The sequence below is a fragment of the Haematobia irritans genome, chromosome 5 (assembly GCF_050003625.1).
Source record: "Haematobia irritans isolate KBUSLIRL chromosome 5, ASM5000362v1, whole genome shotgun sequence".
Classification (NCBI taxonomy): Eukaryota; Metazoa; Arthropoda; class Insecta; order Diptera; family Muscidae; genus Haematobia; species Haematobia irritans.
Genome location: NC_134401.1, coordinates 31,275,531 through 31,291,168, shown reverse-complemented (window position 1 = coordinate 31,291,168; position 15,638 = coordinate 31,275,531).

The window sequence follows — 15,638 nt, the reverse complement described above, 5'->3', positions numbered from 1 at the left end:
TTTGAATAAAACACAAACTATTTAGGATATTATTGTAATTTTATTTTATTATGATATATTGGTATTACTCAATTATGTATGGAACAAAATATCGGCCAAATGGGCGCCGTGACTTCGGTGGCGCACCTCCATCCGATGGTCCAAATTTTCGATGACGCTGAGGCATAATGGAGGTTCTATGCCGTTAATGTGCCGAATTATCTCATCCTTTACCTCTTGAATTGTTGCTGGCTTATCGACGTACACCTTTTCTTTCAAATAACCCCAAAGAAAAAAGTCCAACGGTGTCAAATCACATGATCTTGGCGGCCAATTGACATCGTCATTACGTGAGATAACACGGCCATTGAATTTGTTGCGCAAAAGAGCCATTGTTTCGTTAGCTGTGTGGCAAGTGGCACCGTCCTGCTGAAACCACATATCGTCCACATCCATATCTTCCAATTCGGGCCATAAAAAGTTCGTTATCATCTCACGATAGCGAACACCATTCACAGTAACTGCCTGACCGGCCTCATTTTGGAAAAAATACGGCACGACGATGCCGCCAGCCCATAAACCGCACCAAACAGTCACTCTTTGTGGGTGCATTGGTTTTTCGACAATCTCTCTTTGATTCTCATTCGCCCAAATGTGGTAATTCTGTTTATTGACGAATCCACTGAGGTGAAAATGTGCCTCACCACTGAAGATGATTTTCATTTTGATTTGAACGCCCATTTTCATAAAAAGTCTGGATAACTTTAACACATTGTTGGATAGTGTATCTCTCCATGGTTCAAATTGAGCAAGTCTGAAATAGAGAAATGTCAAATAAAATTCGGAAAAAAACGGGCGTTTAGGTGTGGTTCACATTCAACATCGGCCCTTACAATTTAACCACTACGAAAACAAAATTTTAGAGAACTTGAATGTATAAAAAATTTTTCAAAATTTTATTTCTATGGAAAGTTTAGTAAAAATTTTATTTCTATAGAAAATTTTATTTTTATAGAAAATTTTGTCAAAATTTTATTTTTATAGAAAATTTTGTCACAATTTTATTTCTATAGAAAATTGTGTCAAAATTTTAGTTCTATAGATAATTTTGTAAAAAAATTTTTTTATAGAAAATTTTGTCAACATTGTAATTTTATAGAAAATTTTGTCAACAGTTTAGTTCTATAGACAATTTGGTAAAATTTTATTTCTATAGAAAATTTTGTCAAAATTTTATTTCTATTGAAAATTTTGTCAAAATTTTATTTCTATAAAAAATTTGCTCCAAATTTTATTTCTACAGAAATTTTTTACAAAATTTTATTTCTATACAAAATTTTGTCAACATGTTATATCTTTACAAAATTTTGTCAAAATTTTATATCTATAGAAAAATTTGTCAAAATTTTATTTCTATGGAAAAATTTGTCAAAATTTTATTTCGATAGAAAATTTTGTCAAAATTTTATTTCTATAGAAAATTTTGTTAAAATTTTATTTCTATAGAATTTTTTGTCAAAATTTTATTCTATAGAAAACTTTGTCAAAAATTTATTTCTATAAAAATTTTTGTCAATATTTTTATTTCTATAGAAAACTATGTCACTTTATTTCTATGGAAAAATTTGTCAAAATTTTATTTGTATGGAAAAATTTGTCAAAATTTTATTTGTATGGAAAAATTTGTCAAAATTTTATTTCGATAGAAAATTTTGTAAAAATTTTATTTCTATAGAAAATTTTATCAAAATTTTATTTCTATAGAAAATTTTTTCAAAATGTTATTCCATATAGAAAACTTTGTCATCTTATTTCTATAGAAAAATTTATCAAAATGTTATTTCTAAAGAAAAGTTTGTCATAATTTTATTTCTATAGGAAATTTTGTCAAAGTTTCATTTCTTAAGAAAACTTTGTCAAAATTTTATTTCTGTATAAAATTTTGCCAAAATTTTTTTTTGTATATAAAAATTTGTCAAAATTTTATTTCTTTGGAAAAAAATGTCAAAATTCGATAGAAAATTTTGTCATTTTATTTCTATAGAAAATTTTGTCAAAATGTTATTTCTTAAGAAAACTTTGTCAAAATTTTATTTCTATAGAAAATTTTATCAAAATTTTATTCTATAGAAAATTTTATCAAAATGTTATTTCTAAAGAAAAGTTTGTCATAATTTTATTTCTATAGGAAATTTTGTCAAAGTTTTATTTCTTAAGAAAACTTTGTCAAAATTTTATTTCTATATAAAATTTTGCCACAATTTTTTTTCTATATAAAAATTTGTCAAAATTTTATTTCTTTGGATAAAAATGTCAAAATTCGATAGAAAATTTTGTCACTTTATTTCTATAGAAAATTTTGTCAAAATTTTATTTCTTAAGAAAACTTTGTCAAAATTTTATCAAAATTTTATTCTATAGAAAATTTTTTCAAAATTTTATTTCTATGGAAAATTTTGTCAAAATTTTATTTCTAAAGAAAAGTTTGTCATAATTTTATTTCTATAGGAAATTTTGTCAAAGTTTTATTTCTTAAGAAAACTTTGTCAAAATTTTATTTCTATATAAGATTTTGTAAATTTTTTTTCTATATAAAAATTTGCCAAAATTTTATTTCTATAAACAATTTTGTCAAAATTTTATTTCTATAATAAATTTTGTCAAAATTTTATTTCTATAGAAAATTTTATCAAAATTTTATTCTATAGAAATTTTTTCCAAATTTTATTTCAATGGAAAAATTTGTCAAAATTTTATTTCTATGGAAAAATTTGTCAAAATTTTATTTCGATAGAAAATTTTGTAAAAATTTTATTTCTATAGAAAATTTTGTCAAAATTTTATTTCTATAGAAAACTTTTTAAAAAAGGTTATTCCATATAGAAAACTTTGTCATTTTATTTCTATAGAAAATTTTATCAAAATGTTATTTCTAAAGAAAAGTTTGTCATAATTTTATTTCTATAGGAAATTTTGTCAAAGTTTTATTTCTTAAGAAAACTTTGTCAAAATTTTATTTCTATATAAGATTTTGTAAATTTTTTTTCTATATAAAAATTTGCCAAAATTTTATTTCTATAAACAATTTTGTCAAAATTTTATTTCTATAAACAATTTTGTCAAAATTTTATTTCTATAGAAAATTTTATCAAAATTTTATTCTATAGAAATTTTTTCCAAATTTTATTTCAATGGAAAAATTTGTCAAAATTTTATTTCTATGGAAAAATTTGTCAAAATTTTATTTCGATAGAAAATTTTGTAAAAATTTTATTTCTATAGAAAATTTTGTCAAAATTTTATTTCTATAGAAAACTTTTTAAAAAAGGTTATTCCATATAGAAAACTTTGTCATTTTATTTCTATAGAAAAATTTATCAAAATGTTATTTCTAAAGAAAAGTTTGTCATAATTTTATTTCTATAGGAAATTTTGTCAAAGTTTTATTTCTTAAGAAAACTTTGTCAAAATTTTATTTCTATATAAAATTTTGCCAATTTTTTTTTGTGTATAAAAATTTGTCAAAATTTTATTTCTTTGGAAAAAAATGTCAAAATTCGATAGAAAATTTTGTCATTTTATTTCTATAGGAAATTTTGTCAAAGTTTTATTTCTTAAGAAAACTTTGTCAAAATTTTATTTCTAAAGAAAATTTTATCAAAATTTTATTCTATAGAAAATTTTTTCAAAATTTTATTTCTATGGAAAATTTTGTCAAAATTTTATTTTTACAGTAAATTTTATCAAAATTTTTATTTCTATAGAAAATTTTATCAAAATGTTATTTCTAAAGAAAAGTTTGTCATAATTTTATTTCTATAGGAAATTTTGTCAAAGTTTTATTTCTTAAGAATACTTTGTCAAAATTTTATTTCTATATAAGATTTTGTCAATTTTTTGTTTCTATATAAAAATTTGTCAAAATTTTATTTCTATAAATAATTTTGTCAAAATTTTATTTCTATAGAAAATTTTATCAAAATTTTATTCTATAGAAATTTTTTTCAAAATTTTATTTCTATGGAAAATTTTGTCAAAATTTTATTTTTACAGTAAATTTTATCAAAATTTTTATTTGTATAGAATTTTTATCAAAATTTTTATTTCTATGGAAAATTTTGTCAAAATTTTATTTATATAGACAATTTGTGGAATACCTCTTAGTTGGAGAGGAATGTTTTGCAAAATCTATCAAAATATCTACCAATCTATCAAACATTAAAAAAATCTACCAATTTTGTTAGAATCCTATCATCGGTATTAACCGTGCCAGCAATACAGTATGCTTGGGAATAATGACTTACAATTAATGGGAATAATGACTTACAATTTTCTACTATCTTATGTCAAATTCTCATGAGAAGGAAGGTATATGATAACCCCAAACATGTTTCAAAAGCAAATGTTTCTTTTTCGTTGGAAGCATGTAATATATTTGCCTCACCCATGTTATTTTCTCGGAATTTCTATATGATTCAAGAAAAGGGTTATTTTTGGGTGTCGCAACCCAAAAAAAAAAAAAAAAAAAAAAAAAAAAAAAACTATAGCTCCCTAGTTTTGGGTTTATTGTGCCCTCTAACTTTTTGCCATCATACCCTTCTTTTATTCTAGGAACTCTGTTTACCCTAAAGAATTCCCTAACTTTTTTCCCGTCTCTGTTTCCAACCTAGGCCCGAATCACCACTTCACCAACATGGTTTCCATCATACCCTTCTTTTATTCTAGGAACTCTGTTTCCCCAAAAGAATTCCCTAACTTTTTCCCGTCTCTGTTTCCAACTTAGGCCCGAATCACCTCTTCACCAACATGGTTAGGTTAAAGGTTTGGTTCTCAAAACTTCTTCAAAATTCTAGGTGCCCAGGCATTGTACCTACTACTCTCCTCCCTATCATCCTATTCTCCTTGATGAGTTCTTTAGTTTTTTTCTTGTCTGGGTCATCTCATAGAATCGTTGCCCTCCTGACAGTCGCTGTGTCCATTTATCCAACTCGGCCCGGCGTGCCTCTATTCGCTTTGTGTTCTCTATGTTCACTTCTATATGTCGAAACTTTTATCGCCAGTTCATTTGCCTTTACGTGTCGTCCTTTTCCGGCATGCCATGACACCCATATGATGCGGTACTGCCCTTTTCCGAGTAATCGATGACCCTGCTTTTGCATTCCAATGCACGATCGAACCGTAGGGCACGCAATTCGGATTGCAGGAATGTGCTGTGGTCTGGTAATCCGAGTAGGTTCTCGATGTTTGGATCCTCCACATATACTCCCAATATTGACAATGTTTTTGGGTTTTGTTGGGGAGCTAATTCCGAGACCCCATAGCGGATTTCAAGCTTCTGGGGTGAAAAATAAGCCCTCATGGCCATAATGAAGTCAAATCTGGGGATCAGTCTATAAAGGGGCTATATTTAATATATGTACTCCAATGGACCAATTTTAACTGTGCTTACCTAGGGATGGATTTCGAATTTCATGTGGATACAGTGAAAAATAAGCCTTCAGAACTCTCTTGAAGTCAAAATCCGGGAATCGGTCTCCACGATGTCTCTATCGAAATATGAGCAGATATGGTTATTGATCTATATGGGATCTAAATCTAAATGTGGACCCATATGGACTAATTTTTTGTGGTTACCTAATGATGCTCTTTTTCAAAAAATCCAATCTGACTATTGGTCAATTTGAGGGCTATATCTAAATAAGGACCGATATAGATAATGTTTTCTATGGTTATCGTACGCCGAAATTTTATTCCGAATTTAATGCGGATCGAATGAAAACCTAACCTTAAGGACACTTAAATAGAAAATCTAGAAATCGAAGGGAGAGTCTTCAGAACTCTCAAAAAGCCAAAATATTTGGATCAGTCTATATGGGGATAATATCTAAATATGAAATAATATAGACCAATTTTTTTTTGTGGTTACCCTTCATCACGTATCATCACGTTCAGGTTGGTCCACTGAAAAATAATCCATCAGGGCTATAAAAAATCTAGATATCAGATTATATGAGGCTATATCTAGATATGGTCCGAAATAGACCAATTTTTGTGAGGTTTATTAGGGACCTTATCTGACATCACCTACCTAATTTGAAGTCGATCCGGCGAAAAATATGTCTTCAGGACTTTCAAGAAGGTAATTCCGGGTACTGGTCTATATTGGGGCTATATCAACCGATACAGAAAAAATGTTGTGTGATTACTAAGGGGTACAGACCGGCATTGTGCACCGAATTTCAGATGAATTGGTTGAAGCATTGAAGGAGTCAAATCTCGACATCGGTCTATATGGGAACTATATCCATGTATAGCCCTATATGCTCCATTTATAATACCCTCGATCTGCCACCTTTACTTCGTCATCAAAGTGTATCAATATATCGTCCAATCTATTCCAAACACACATAATATGATGTAACATAGGTCCCTTGAATTTCAATTTATATCACTTTGCTTTTCACTTACAATGAAATTCGCCTATTTTCATACATGTAATACCGGCATATTTCGGTTGCCGGATTGTGGTCATTGCCATATCTTGTGGTTGTGTGGTTGTATGACCAGCTATCATTGGTGTTGGGTTTTGTGTTCAAACAAAATGCCTTGCCAAAGTGCAGACATTATAATGTTGGCAAAACATTTCCTAAGAAATATTGACGTTGTTCTGGCAAATGGGAGTTGATTATGAGGGCTTTTACATGTATAAATTCCCGCTTTCTGGAGTAACGACTTCTTGCCACAATACAGAAATAATTTAATTGATTTTTTTACTCTCCTCCTACCGATTACATGAGGAGGCCATTGAACGAACATTATAAAATAATAAACGAATGGAAATTTAAAAGGACAATTCAACCAGGAAGCGAGATAAGAAAAATATAATTTTCTAAAGAACGTAGTAGGGGAATTTTAAGAAATACACTAGATTGCATTCCTGAAAGTAGTGATTTTGAATTTAGGGAAAATGGCTGAAGTTGTCTAAAATTCTTCAATGAAGAATCTTGAGTATTTGAGAAGAATAAAATAACGATTAATGTTGTAATCTTCTGGATGTATAAATATGTAGTTACGTCTATCTTAAGGTTTTCTACTCTTGAATGAGATGGTGATTTTTTATCACATTTTATTTCTGGTAGATACATTTTCATTTTCCAACATAAAAAACAATATACTCTGTGGCGCAGGGTATACTAAGGTGGTCGTTTGAATTGTTAAGATTTCGTGTCAACTACAATGTATAAAATTCTATTGTAACCACGCTTGAAGTGTGGCAAAAGTGGTTACAATATAATTCTACCAAAAAATTTTTACTGTTTAGTAGACTGCTAGAATTCTTGATGTTTTAGTAAGTTTTGCCACATATTCCTCCACAACTACGAGGAACTTCACAAATATTCCGCACAAAATAAAATTTGGCAAAAATTTTCTTTAGAAATAAAATATTGCAAAAATTTTCTTAAGAAAAAAAATTTTGCAAACAAATTATATGGAAATAAAACTTGGCGAAAATTTTCTATAAAAATAAAGTTTTGACAAAATTTTCTATAGAAATAAAATGTTGTCAAAATTATTCTATAGAAATAAAATTTTACAAAACTTTTCTATAGCAATAAAATTTAGAAAACCTTTCAATAGGTTAGGTCAGGTGGCAGCCCGATGTATTGGGCTCACTTAGACTATTGTCCGTTGTGATACCACATTGGTGAACTTCTCTCTTATCACTGAGTGCTGCCCGATTCCATGTTAAGCTCAATGACAAGGGACCTCCTTTTTATAGCCGAGTCCGAACGGCGTTCCACATTGCAGTGAAACCACAAAGAGAAGCTTTGAAACTCTCAGAAATGTCACCAGCATTACTGAGGTGGGATAATACACCGCTGAAAAACTTTTTGGTGTTCGGTCGAAGCAGGAATCGAACCCACGACCTTGTGTATGCAAGGCGGGTACCACGGTGAACTTTTCTATAGAAATCAAATTTTACAAAACTTTTCTATAGAAATAAAATTTTAATAAAAATTTTCTATAGAAAAATAAAATTTAAATAAAAATTTTCTATAGAAATAAAATTTAAATAAAAATTTTCTGTAGACATAAAATTTTGCAAAAACTGTCTATAAAAATAATAAAATAAAATTTTGTAAAAAGAAATTTCTATTGAAATAAAATTTTGGAAACAATTCCTAAAGAAATAAAATTTCTACAAAATTTTTCTATAGAAATAAAATTAAAAAAAAATCTATAGAATTAAAACTTCGCCAAAATTTTCCATAAACAAAATGCTGCAAAAACTTTCAATAGAAAAAAATTCTATAGAAATAAAATCTTGCAAAAATTTTCTATAGAAATAAAATTTGAACAAAATTTTCTATAAAAATGCAATTTTTCAAAATATAATTTTTATACCATCCACCATAGGATGGGGGTATATTACCTTTGTCATTCCGTTTGCAACACATCGAAGTATTGTTCTAAGACCCCATAAAGTATGTATATACTGGGTCGTGGTGAAAGTCGATCTAAGCTTGTCCGTCGGTCCGTCCGTCTGGAGAAATCACGCTAAAGGGTGATACGGTCAAAATTTGGTCAATATAAACTTGACGTATTTCTTTCAATTTTGCATTTAAGAAACCTGAACACCCCTCATTTTGAAGGTGTGTGTGTGTAGAATGTTGTTTCTATTTTGATTTTGGCATTCACTCTTCAGTTGTCAAAATGCCGTCCAAGCAAGAAAAGCAGCGTATCAAAATTTTGCTCGCGCATCGCGAAAATCCGAGCTACTCGCACGCAAAGCTGACAAAATCGCTAAAAGTTGTCAAATCAACCGTTACAAATGTAATTAAAGTGTTTGGGGAACGTTTGTCGACAGCCAGGAAGTCTGGATCGGGGGGAAATCGAAAACCGGAAGCCGCTGAGACGACAATGAGAGTTGCCGGTAGTTTCAAGCGAAACCCTAACCTCTCTCTCCGAGATGCCGCAAATAAGTTGGGTGTATCGTCTAGAACCGTGCATCGAGCCAAAAAACGAGCCGGACTATCGACTTACAAGAAGGTAGTGACTCCAAATCGCGATGATAAACAAAATACGACGACCAAAGCGCGATCCCCGACGATGCTGACGAAGTTTGACTGCGTGGTAATGGACGACGAAACCTACGTCAAAGCCGACTACAAGCAGCTTCCGGGACAGGAGTTTTATACGGCAAAAGGAAAGGAAAGGTAGCAGATATTTTCAAGCACATAAACCTGTCAATGTTCGCAAAGAAATATCTGGTTTGGCAAGCCATCTGTACCTGTGGCTTGAAAAGCAGCAGTTTCATAGCTTCCGGGACTGTCAACCAAGAAATTTACGGGAAAGAGTGTTTGAATAAACGTCTGCTGCCTTTCCCGAAGAAACGCGGTTGTTCCGTACTGTTTTGGCCGGATTTGGCATCTTGCCATTACGGTAAAAAGGCCACGCCGCCAACAACGTGCAGGTAGTTCCCAAGGACAAGAACCCTCCCAACACGCCAGAGGTCCGCCCAATTGAGAAATACTGGGCTATTGTCAAACGGAACCTAAAGAAGACCTGAATTTTATACTAATTGAACTTGAAAAATAAATTTAATTTGATTTTTTTAATAAACGATTTCACCGCGTTTTCCCTTGACCATATTTTGACCGACTCACCCTTTAACTTCTGAACGAAACAAGCTATCGACTTGAAACTTGGCATAAGTAGTTGTTATCTATGTAGGTCGGATGGTATAGCCTACATAACCAGGCCACCAAATTTGGCTTGCAGAGCCTCTTACAGAAGCAAATTTCCGATCCAGTTGAAATTTGGTACACGGTGTTAGTATATGGCTCTAACAATCATGAAAAATTGGTCCATATCAGTCCATAATTAATATATATAGCCCCCATATAAACCGATCCCCATATTTGACCTTCGGAGCCTCTTAGAGGAGCAAAATTCATCCGATCCGATTGAAATTTGGTACATGGTGTTAGTATACGATCTCTAACAACCATGCAAAAATTGGTCCATATCGGTTCATAATTATATATGGCCCCCATATGAATCGATCCCCAGATTTGACCTCCGGAGCCTCTTAGAGGAGCAAAATTCATCCGATCCGGTTGAAATTTGGTACGTGGTGCTAGTATATGGTCTCCAACAACCGTGCAAAATTTGGTCCATATCGGTTCATAATTATATATAGCCCCCATATGAATCGATCCCCAGATTTGACCTCCGGAGCCTCTTAGAGGAGCAAAATTCATACGATCCGGTTGAAATTGGGTACGTGGTGTTAGTATACGATCTCTAACAACCAGGCAAAATTTGGTCCATATCGGTCCATAATTATATATAGCCCCCATATAAACCGATCCCCATATTTGACTTTCGGAGCTTCTTAGAGGAGCAAAATTCATCCGATCCGGTTGAAATTTGGTACGTGGTGTTAGCATATGGTCTCTAGCAACCATGCAAAAATTGGTCCATAGCGGTCTATAGTTATATATAGCCGAGCCCCAATCATATCGCCAACTATTATCTACCAAAATTTCAATCCATATCGCCAACTATAATCTACCAAAATTTTATTTCTATAGAAAATTTTGTCAAAATGTTATTACTATAGAAAATTTAGTAAAATTTTATTTTTATAGAAAATTTTGTCAAAATTATATTTCTTTAAAAAATGTTGTCAAAATTTTATTTCCACAAAAATTTTGTCAACAATTTATTTCTATAGAGAATTATGTAAAATTTTATTTCTATAGAGAATTATGTAAAATTTTATTTCTATAGAGAATTATGTAAAATTTTATTTCTATAGAAAATTTTGTCAAAATTCTTTTCCTCTGTTGGTTAAGATACACTTGTAGTTTAGTCAATGTATGGTTTTAAGCTGCAATAAAAAACAACAACAATGCTTAAAGAACAAAACCAACAATAACAAAACAAAACGAATGGAAAATTTTATTTCTATAGAAAATTTTGTCAAAATGTTACTTCTATAGAAAATTTTGTCGAAATTTTATTTCTGTAGAAAATTTTGTCAACATTTTATTTCATTCCCGAACTTACGGCCGTATGACTATAGAAAATTTTGTTAATTTTTTTATATTTATTTCTGTAGAAAATTTTGTCAAAATTTTATTTCTATAGAAAATTTTCTCAAAATTTTATTTCTATAGTAAATTTTGTCAAAATTTTATTTTTATAGAAAATTTTGTTAAATTTATATTTCTATAGAAAATTTTGTCAAAATTTTATTTCTATAGATTCGGCCTTCCCGTACTTACGGCCGTATCTACTTGGGTTGTGTTGCATATTTTTGTTAAAACTTTCTCCTTATTTAATAGAATATTTTTTTTTGGCTCGATTGGCAACCATGATTATAACCCAACTTACTTCTACTTTGACTTCTAGTTTTGTTTCACTTTCTTCGTATAGTCCACACCCACACTTGGAGACATCATCAAAGGACTCCCAAAAGAAAAGAAGAAATCTCTGCTAAGCATTCCAAAGAAACCGCTAAACGCCATTCGTTTTATATCCTTCCTACGACAATAACGACATATTGCCAACCATTCCAACCAAAGTGGCTAAAAGCGTTACAAAAGAAACTTAGTTTTTGTCTTGACAAGCATTTTGGTTACAACGACAATGGTTTATTTTTGTTGGCTGTTCATATGCCTCATAGTGCCCTATGGCAACTTTGTAATAATTACAAAGCATTGTTGTTGTTGGCATCATCTATGGTGGCAACGACAATGGCAGCAACATAAAAGAACAACATCTTCATTTGTGGTTGCAGCTTCACGAAATGCTCATTTGAATCAGACAAAACCCTATTAGTAGGTTTTGACTAAATAAAGTAGGCCTTCACGTACACATACAACAGCGACTTGAGGTTGGTTGAGATCTCCCCATCATCTCCATTGCAACGTCCATGGTATTGGGCAACACTACTTGTATCATTATAACGAGTTATAGTGTGATTCACAAACATTTTATTCACTTTGAGGTGTTGAAGCTTACCAACCATAGCCGGTTTAAGAAATGGAACGATTAACTCTCCTTTTAAATTAATAACAATGCAAAAGCTTTTGGTACCTTGTAAATTACATAATTAGCTGTCATTAAAAAAATATATAATATATCTATTATTTGTAGTCTGTCAATTATACTTGATACTACTTCTTGTCGGCTATCCTGTATTTATTAGCACCCATTTGAATTTTCTCTTACGTTTAATTTGAATTTCTGTAGGCCTCTATGCAACATAAGTAAAAGTTACTAGCATCCCCTTGGGTTCCATGCTGCAATTATTTCCGGCTAGTTGTAGTAACTTATGTTGTTCATTTGCTATCGTTGCCATTGTTTTGTTCACTTTTCTCTTTAGTTATGAAGAGTGAAGTTAAATTGCAAATTATTGCAGCCACAAGCCTGTGAAAAATTTACAAAAGTTCTTGCAAATTAGCTTCTACACCCTCATGTGATAATGTCGTTGTTACAGCGCGTTAACGACGGAAGGGCTTCAAGGCTCTTCATCCATTCTTATGTTGGCCGATTTTATGTTTGTTTTGGCTGGATTCTTGCATGTTGTTCAATGTGTGTTTAAGGGAGAATTTAAAGCGGATTGGGCACACGCCAGGTTTTTGAGACGTTCTCGTCGTAAATTCATTTCGATAAACAGTGAATCCTCTAAGAAGTGGACCCTCAAAGGTCGTCTTAATTTTATCCACATTTGGGAAGTGTCCACTTATGAGTGGCTTCTCGAAACCAGGCGACATTTGAAGGGTTTCCGTTTTACAGATTCCTCAAATTTGAGAGGTTTCAAACAAGTATATTCGGTCGAAAGTTCGTCCAGGCCAAATTTATGTACCCTCCCATAAATTGCGTAGAAAGTTCTACTAAAGACTGTTATCCACGAATTACTTGAGTTGTGGTAACAGTTGACGAGGACAAGGTATCGTATACCTTCGTTACATTGCCTTCTTAGTTGTAAGCTTGTCTATATGGATATATCCTGACAGCACGTGCCAAATTTAAACCTCATCGAGTGAACTTTTTTCCAAGACGCTCCGGAAGCCACATCTTGGGTACGGTATGTATGCGGGCTAAAGGTATATAATTATTGACCGATTTGGAGTAATTTTAGCATGCTTTTTGGAGGGGGGTATACTAACATTGTGTGCCAACTTTCAGCAGCACTCAGTGATAAGCGAGAAGCTCACCACTGTGGTATCACAATGGACTTAACAGTCTAAGCGAGCCTCAAATATCGGACTGCCACTAAGAAGCACTCGATTAATTTTTTATACCCTCCACCATATTAACTTTGTCATTACGTTTGTAACACATCGAAATATTGTTCTAAGACCCTATAAAGTATATATATATTCTAGGTCGTGGTGAAATTCTGAGTCGATCTAAGCATGCGTCCATCTGTCCGTCTGTCTGTTGAAATGACGCTAACTTTCGAACGAAATAAGTTATCGACTTGAAACTTGGCACAAGCAGTTGTTATTGATGTAGGTCGGATGGTATTGCAAATGGGCCATGTGGGGCCACTTTTAGCCCCTACATAACCAGGCCACCATAATAGGCTTGCGGAGCCTCTTAGAGAAGCAATTGTCATCCGATCCGGTTGAAATTTGGTACATGGTGTTAGTATATGGTCTCTAATAACCATGCAAAAATTGGTTCATATCAAAAATTTGAGTCATTTCTATAAGTTTTTGACTTAGCAGTGAGTATCAGTGAGCATACAAATTTGGAAAACTTGGTGTCTAGTAAATAAAATTTTGCAAAATTTTCTATAGAAATCAAATTTTGACCAAATATATAGAAATAAAATTTTGAATAAAATTTTTATAGAAATAAAAGTTTGAAAAAATTATCAATAGAAATACAATTTAAAAAAAAATGTGTAGCAAACAAAATTTTGCAAAATATTCTATAGAAACAAAATTTTGACTAAATTTGCTATAGGAATAAAATTTTGACTAAATTTTCTATAGAAAAAAATATTTCTATAGTAATAAAATTTTGAATACTTTTTTTTATAGCAGTGAGTATCAGTGAGCATCAGTAAGAAAAAAAATGTTGAGAAAATTTGCTATAGAAATACAATTTGACAATTTTTTCTTATAGAAATAAAATTTTGGAAAAATTATCAATACAAATACAATTTTAGAAACATTTTTGTGTAGTAAATAAAATTCTGCAAAATATTCTACGGAAACAAAATTTTGACTAAACTTTCTATAGAAATAAAATTTTGACAACATTTTTTAGGAAATAAAATTTTGACCAAATTTTTTAATAAAAAAATTTATTACTATAAAATTTTGGCAAAATTTTCTATAGAAATAAAATTTTGACCAAATTTTCTAATACAAAAATCTATTACTATAAAATTTTAGCAAAATTTTCTATAGAAATAAAATTTTGACTTAAAGTTTTATAGAAATAAAATTATCAATAGAAATAAAATTATCAATAGAAATAAAATTTTGAAAAAATGTTTGTGTAACAAACAAAATTTTGCAAAATTTTTTATAGAAATAAAATACTGACTAAATTTTCTATAGAAAAAAATATTTCTATAATAATAAAATTTTGAATAAATTTTTTATAGAAATAAAATTTTGACAAAATTTTCTATAAAAAACAACTTTGAAAAAATTTTCTGTCAATATTCCACATATGTATATGGCCTTAAAATAAAATAAAAAAATAATTTCGATTGTTCGAAATATTTCAAATGAATTGATAGGGGAATTAAAATTGTTCGATACAACCCATCTATTAGTCTAACATTCTAGGAAACATAAAAAGATAGCCGTAATTGGAAGTTGATTTTCATTTACATTCATGCTGTACATTGATCGAATGAATAACGCAATGGAAACTAATTTGCGTAAAAACTTGCTTAGTTACAAAAATGTGTAGTGTTTTAAAAAATTTGGTTAGACGGAGTCGGAGTCGAGCAAAATTTTTACGACTCCGACTCCAGCAAAATCTTTAGACTCCGACTCCAAGACTCCGACTCCGGCTCCACAGCCCTGGTGGAGGGTACATAAGATTCGGCCTGGCCGAACTTGCGGCCGTATATACTTGTTTATTTGACGTATATACCACATGGACTAACGTACAAATTACATGATTTGGCTACCCAAATTTTCGGTCGTATATACTTTCCAGCAAACAAACTTGGAAGTTCTTCTAATGGTACAACTTTAAAAGCACTTCCAAAAATGTCCTCCCAAAGAAATATTTTTTTATTTTTGTACAACTTGTTTTTTTCATATTTTTAAGTAATAATTCCATATTTCATATTTTTAAGTAAAAATGCCTTCTAGAAAAATTGTGAATTTTGTAATTGAGTATTTGAGGTCAAACGTTTAAGACTAGCGTTAGAGAGTATTAAAAATCAAAAAAAAAAACAAAATAATTATTTATTTTTAAGTGAACAACAAAGAGATTTCCTGGTCGTTACAGTGTTATTCTGATCGAGAGCAATGAAAGTTAATCACAATGAAATTAACTTTCATTGCTCTCGATCAGAATAACATTGTAACGACCAGGAAATCTCTTTGTTGTATGTGTATAATAATCAATTTGTCGATATATTTGCGGCAGATAATCTTAAAATCTTT